The following is a 5,019-nucleotide window of genomic DNA, read 5'->3' on the forward strand; positions in this document are numbered from 1 at the left end:
ATACTTTAGTTATGTTGAAACGAAACTGCAGTATGTATAAAATGAAATTGAATAGCATGTCTCACATATTGAGTGTATATTGTCAAATAGAATTGTTTTTGAATTGAAATGATACTTTAGTTTTGCTGAAATGAAACTACAGCATGTATAAAAGGAAACTGAATAACATGTCTCACGTATTGAGTGTTATATTGTCAAATGAGACTGTGGTTATATCAAAATGATACTTTAGTTGTGTTTTAATGAAACTACAGTGTATATAAAATGAAATCGTAGTTGAATTAGAATTATAATTTAGTGGTGTTGTAACAATACTACAGTGAGTATAAAAATAGAATTCAATAACAAGTCTCATTGTAATAAAGACTATTGTACATATAATGTCGAATGGAACTGCAGTTGAAACAAAATGAAACTTTATGTTGTGCTGATATAAAACTACAATATAAATAAAATGAAACTGGATATGTTATACAACCGAACTAATTACACAGAACGGGTGCGGTGCCGTTTATTTTCATTAAAAGAAACGACTCCGTTTTGGACAATGTCCACAAGCTGTGTGGACCAAGGTCCACAGTCAAATTTTGCCGATATTCAGAAATGAAAAAGTGGAACAATGAATCCGTTGTAGTCTAGTTGGTTAGGATACTCGGCTCTCACCCGAGAGACCCCGGTTCAATTCCCGGCCAACGGAAAATATTTTTTGTTCTTTTATTTTTTGCACTGCTAGTTCACGGCGAGGGGAAAAACCACATTTGCGAATATGGGTGAGAGAGGCTCGAACTCTCGACCTCAGGATCACTCAGAAGCTATGAGACCTACGCGCTAGCCAACTGACGCCTCCACCCCACGTTGATACGTGGCAATGACCATTACGTCCCCGTACGTTCCTTTTTAAATTACCAGTGCATTTGTGTTAAGAATTCTAGGCCACTAGATAATGCAAGATCAATGGTGTGCAAAGACGATTGTTATACCGTGGAGCCATGGTCCACACAGTTGAGTGGACCATGTTCCGAAAATGGCGTCGTGTCTTTAAGTAAAGAATTACCGCCGTTAAATTTTAACAGATCTCGTATTTTTGTGTGTTTATAATAAAATGAAACTACAGTGTGTTTCAAATTAAACTGAATAATTTGTCTCGCATATATTGTCAAATGAAAATGTAATTGAATTGAAATGATACTTTAGTTATGTTGAAACGAAACTGCAGTATGTATAAAATGAAATTGAATAGCATGTCTCACATATTGAGTGTATATTGTCAAATAGAATTGTATTTGAATTGAAATGATACTTTAGTTTTGCTGAAATGAAACTACAGCATGTATAAAAGGAAACTGAATAACATGTCTCACGTATTGAGTGTTATATTGCCAAATGAGACTGTGTTATATCAAAATGATACTTTAGTTGTGTTTTAATGAAACTACAGTGTATATAAAATGAAATCGTAGTTGAATTAGAATTATAATTTAGTGGTGTTGTAACAATACTACAGTGAGTATAAAATAGAATTCAATAACAAGTCTCATTGTAATAAGACTATTGTACATATAATGTCGAATGGAACTGCAGTTGAAACAAAATGAAACTTTAGTTGTGCTGATATGAAACTACAAATATAAATAAAATGAAACTGGATATGTTATACAAACCGAACTAATTACACAGAACGGGTGCGGTGCCGTTATTTTCATTAAAAGAAACGACTCCGTTTTGGACAATGGTCCACATAGCTGTGTGGACCAAGGTCCACAGTCAAATTTTGCCGATATTCAGAAGATGAAAAAGTGGAACAATGAATCCGTTGTAGTCTAGTTGGTTAGGATACTTGGCTCTCACCCGAGAGACCCGGGTTCAATTCCCGGCAACGGAAAATATTTTTTGTTCTTTTATTTTTTGCACTGCTAGTTCACGGCGAGGGGAAAAACCACATTTTGGAATATGGGGTGAGAGAGGCTCGAACTCTCGACCTCAGGATCACTCAGAAGCTATGAGACCTACGCGCTAGCCAACTACGCCTCCACCCCACGTTGATACGTGGCAATGACCAATTACGTCCCCGTACGTTCTTTTTTAAATTACCAGTGCATTTGTGTTAAGGAATTGTAGGCCACTAGATAATGCAAGATCAATGGTGTGCAAAGACGATTGTTATACCGTGGACCATGGTCCACACAGTTGAGTGGACCATGTTCCGAAAATGGCGTCGTGTCTTTAAGTAAAGAATTACCGCCGTTAAATTTTAACAGATCTCGTATTTTTTGTGTTTATAATAAAATGAAACTACAGTGTGTTTCAAATTAAACTGAATAATTTGTCTCGCATATATTGTCAAATGAAAATGTAATTGAATTGAAATGATACTTTAGTTATGTTGAAACGAAACTGCAGTATGTATAAAATGAAATTGAATAGCATGTCTCACATATTGAGTGTATATTGTCTAATAGAATTGTATTTGAATTGAAATGATACTTTAGTTTTGCTGAAATGAAACTACAGCATGTATAAAAGGAAACTGAATAACATGTCTCACGTATTGAGTGTTATATTGCCAAATGAGACTGTGGTTATATCAAAATGATACTTTAGTTGTGTTTTAATGAAACTACAGTGTATATAAAATGAAATCGTAGTTGAATTAGAATTATAATTTAGTGGTGTTGTAACAATACTACAGTGAGTATAAAATAGAATTCAATAACAAGTCTCATTGTAATAAGACTATTGTACATATAATGTCGAATGGAACTGCAGTTGAAACAAAATGAAACTTTAGTTGTGCTGATATGAAACTACAATATAAATAAAATGAAACTGGATATGTTATACAAACCGAACTAATTACACAGAACGGGTGCGGTGCCGTTTATTTTCATTAAAAGAAACGACTCCGTTTTGGACAATGGTCCACATAGCTGTGTGGACCAAGGTCCACAGTCAAATTTTGCCGATATTCAGAAGATGAAAAAGTGGAACAATGAATCCGTTGTAGTCTAGTTGGTTAGGATACTCGGCTCTCACCCGAGAGACCCGGGTTCAATTCCCGGCAACGGAAACTATTTTTTGTTCTTTTATTTTTTGCACTGCTAGTTCACGGCGAGGGGAAAAACCACATTTTGGAATATGGGGTGAGAGAGGCTCGAACTCTCGACCTCAGGATCACTCAGAAGCTATGAGACCTACGCGCTAGCCAACTGCGCCTCCACCCCACGTTGATACGTGGCAATGACCATTACGTCCCCGTACGTTCCTTTTTTAAATTACCAGTGCATTTGTGTTAAGGAATTGTAGGCCACTAGATAATGCAAGATCAATGGTGTGCAAAGACGATTGTTATACCGTGGACCATGGTCCACACAGTTGAGTGGACCATGTTCCGGAAAATGGCGTCGTGTCTTTAAGTAAAGAATTACCGCCGTTAAATTTTAACAGATCTCGTATTTTTTGTGTGTTTATAATAAAATGAAACTACAGTGTGTTTCAAATTAAACTGAATAATTTGTCTCGCATATATTGTCAAATGAAAATGTAATTGAATTGAAATGATACTTTAGTTTGTTGAAACGAAACTGCAGTATGTATAAAATGAAATTGAATAGCATGTCTCACATATTGAGTGTATTATTGTCAAATAGAATTGTATTGAATTGAAATGATACTTTAGTTTTGCTGAAATGAACTACAGCATGTATAAAAGGAAACTGAATAACATTGTCTCACGTTTGAGTGTTATATTGTCAAATGAGACTGTGGTTATATCAAAATGATACTTTAGTTGTGTTTTAATGAAACTACAGTGTATATAAAATGAAATCGTAGTTGAATTAGAATTATAATTTAGTGGTGTTGTAACAATACTACAGTGAGTATAAAATAGAATTCAATAACAAGTCTCATTGTAATAAGACTATTGTACATATAATGTCGAATGGAACTGCAGTTGAAACAAAATGAAACTTTAGTTGTGCTGATATGAAACTACAATATAAATAAAATGAAACTGGATATGTTATACAAACCGAACTAATTACACAGAACGGGTGCGGTGCCGTTTATTTTCATTAAAAGAAACGACTCCGTTTTGGACAATGGTCCACACAGCTGTGTGGACCAAGGTCCACAGTCAAATTTTGCCGATATTCAGAAGATGAAAAAGTGAACAATGAATTCGTTGTAGTCTAGTTGGTTAGGATACTCGGCTCTCACCGAGAGACCCGGGTTCAATTCCCGGCAACGAAAACTATTTTTTGTTTTTATTTTTGCATATGGTGAGAGAGGCTCGAACTCTCGACCTCAGGATCACTCAGAAGCTATGAGACCTACGCGCTAGCCAACTGCGCCACCACCCCACGTTGATACGTGGCAATGACCATTACGTCCCCGTACGTTCCTTTTTTAAATTACCAGTGCATTTGTGTTAAGGAATTGTAGGCCACTAGATAATGCAAGATCAATGGTGTGCAAAGACGATTGTTATACCGTGGACCATGGTCCACACAGTTGAGTGGACCATGTTCCGAAAATGGCGTCGTGTCTTTAAGTAAAGAATTACCGCCGTTAAATTTTAACAGATCTCGTATTTTTTGTGTGTTTATAATAAAATGAAACTACAGTGTGTTTCAAATTAAACTGAATAATTTGTCTCGCATATATTGTCAAATGAAAATGTAATTGAATTGAAATGATACTTTAGTTGTGTTGAAACGAAACTGCAGTATGTATAAAATGAAATTGAATAGCATGTCTCACATATTGAGTGTATATTGTCAAATAGAATTGTATTTGAATTGAAATGATACTTTAGTTTTGCTGAAATGAAACTACAGCATGTATAAAAGGAAACTGAATAACATGTCTCACGTATTGAGTGTTATATTGTCAAATGAGACTGTGGTTATATCAAAATGATACTTTAGTTGTGTTTTAATGAAACTACAGTGTATATAAAATGAAATCGTAGTTGAATTAGAATTATAATTTAGTGGTGTTGTAACAATACTACAGTGA

At 35.0% G+C, this 5,019-nt stretch overlaps 3 non-coding genes across 3 annotated transcripts; all 3 read left to right on the top strand.

Moving 5' to 3' along the window:
• The first annotated feature begins 624 nt into the window (after positions 1–624).
• Positions 625–698, top strand: TRNAE-CUC. The gene has a single exon. It is a non-coding gene; the product is annotated as a tRNA-Glu (tRNA).
• A 1,111-nt stretch (positions 699–1,809) lies between these two features.
• Positions 1,810–1,882, top strand: TRNAE-CUC. The gene has a single exon. It is a non-coding gene; the product is annotated as a tRNA-Glu (tRNA).
• A 1,112-nt stretch (positions 1,883–2,994) lies between these two features.
• On the top strand, positions 2,995–3,067 carry TRNAE-CUC. Its single transcript has one exon. It is a non-coding gene; the product is annotated as a tRNA-Glu (tRNA).
• The last annotated feature ends 1,952 nt before the right edge of the window (positions 3,068–5,019 follow it).

This window comes from Ipomoea nil, unplaced genomic scaffold (assembly GCF_001879475.1).
Source record: "Ipomoea nil cultivar Tokyo-kokei standard unplaced genomic scaffold, Asagao_1.1 scaffold0336, whole genome shotgun sequence".
Classification (NCBI taxonomy): Eukaryota; Viridiplantae; Streptophyta; class Magnoliopsida; order Solanales; family Convolvulaceae; genus Ipomoea; species Ipomoea nil.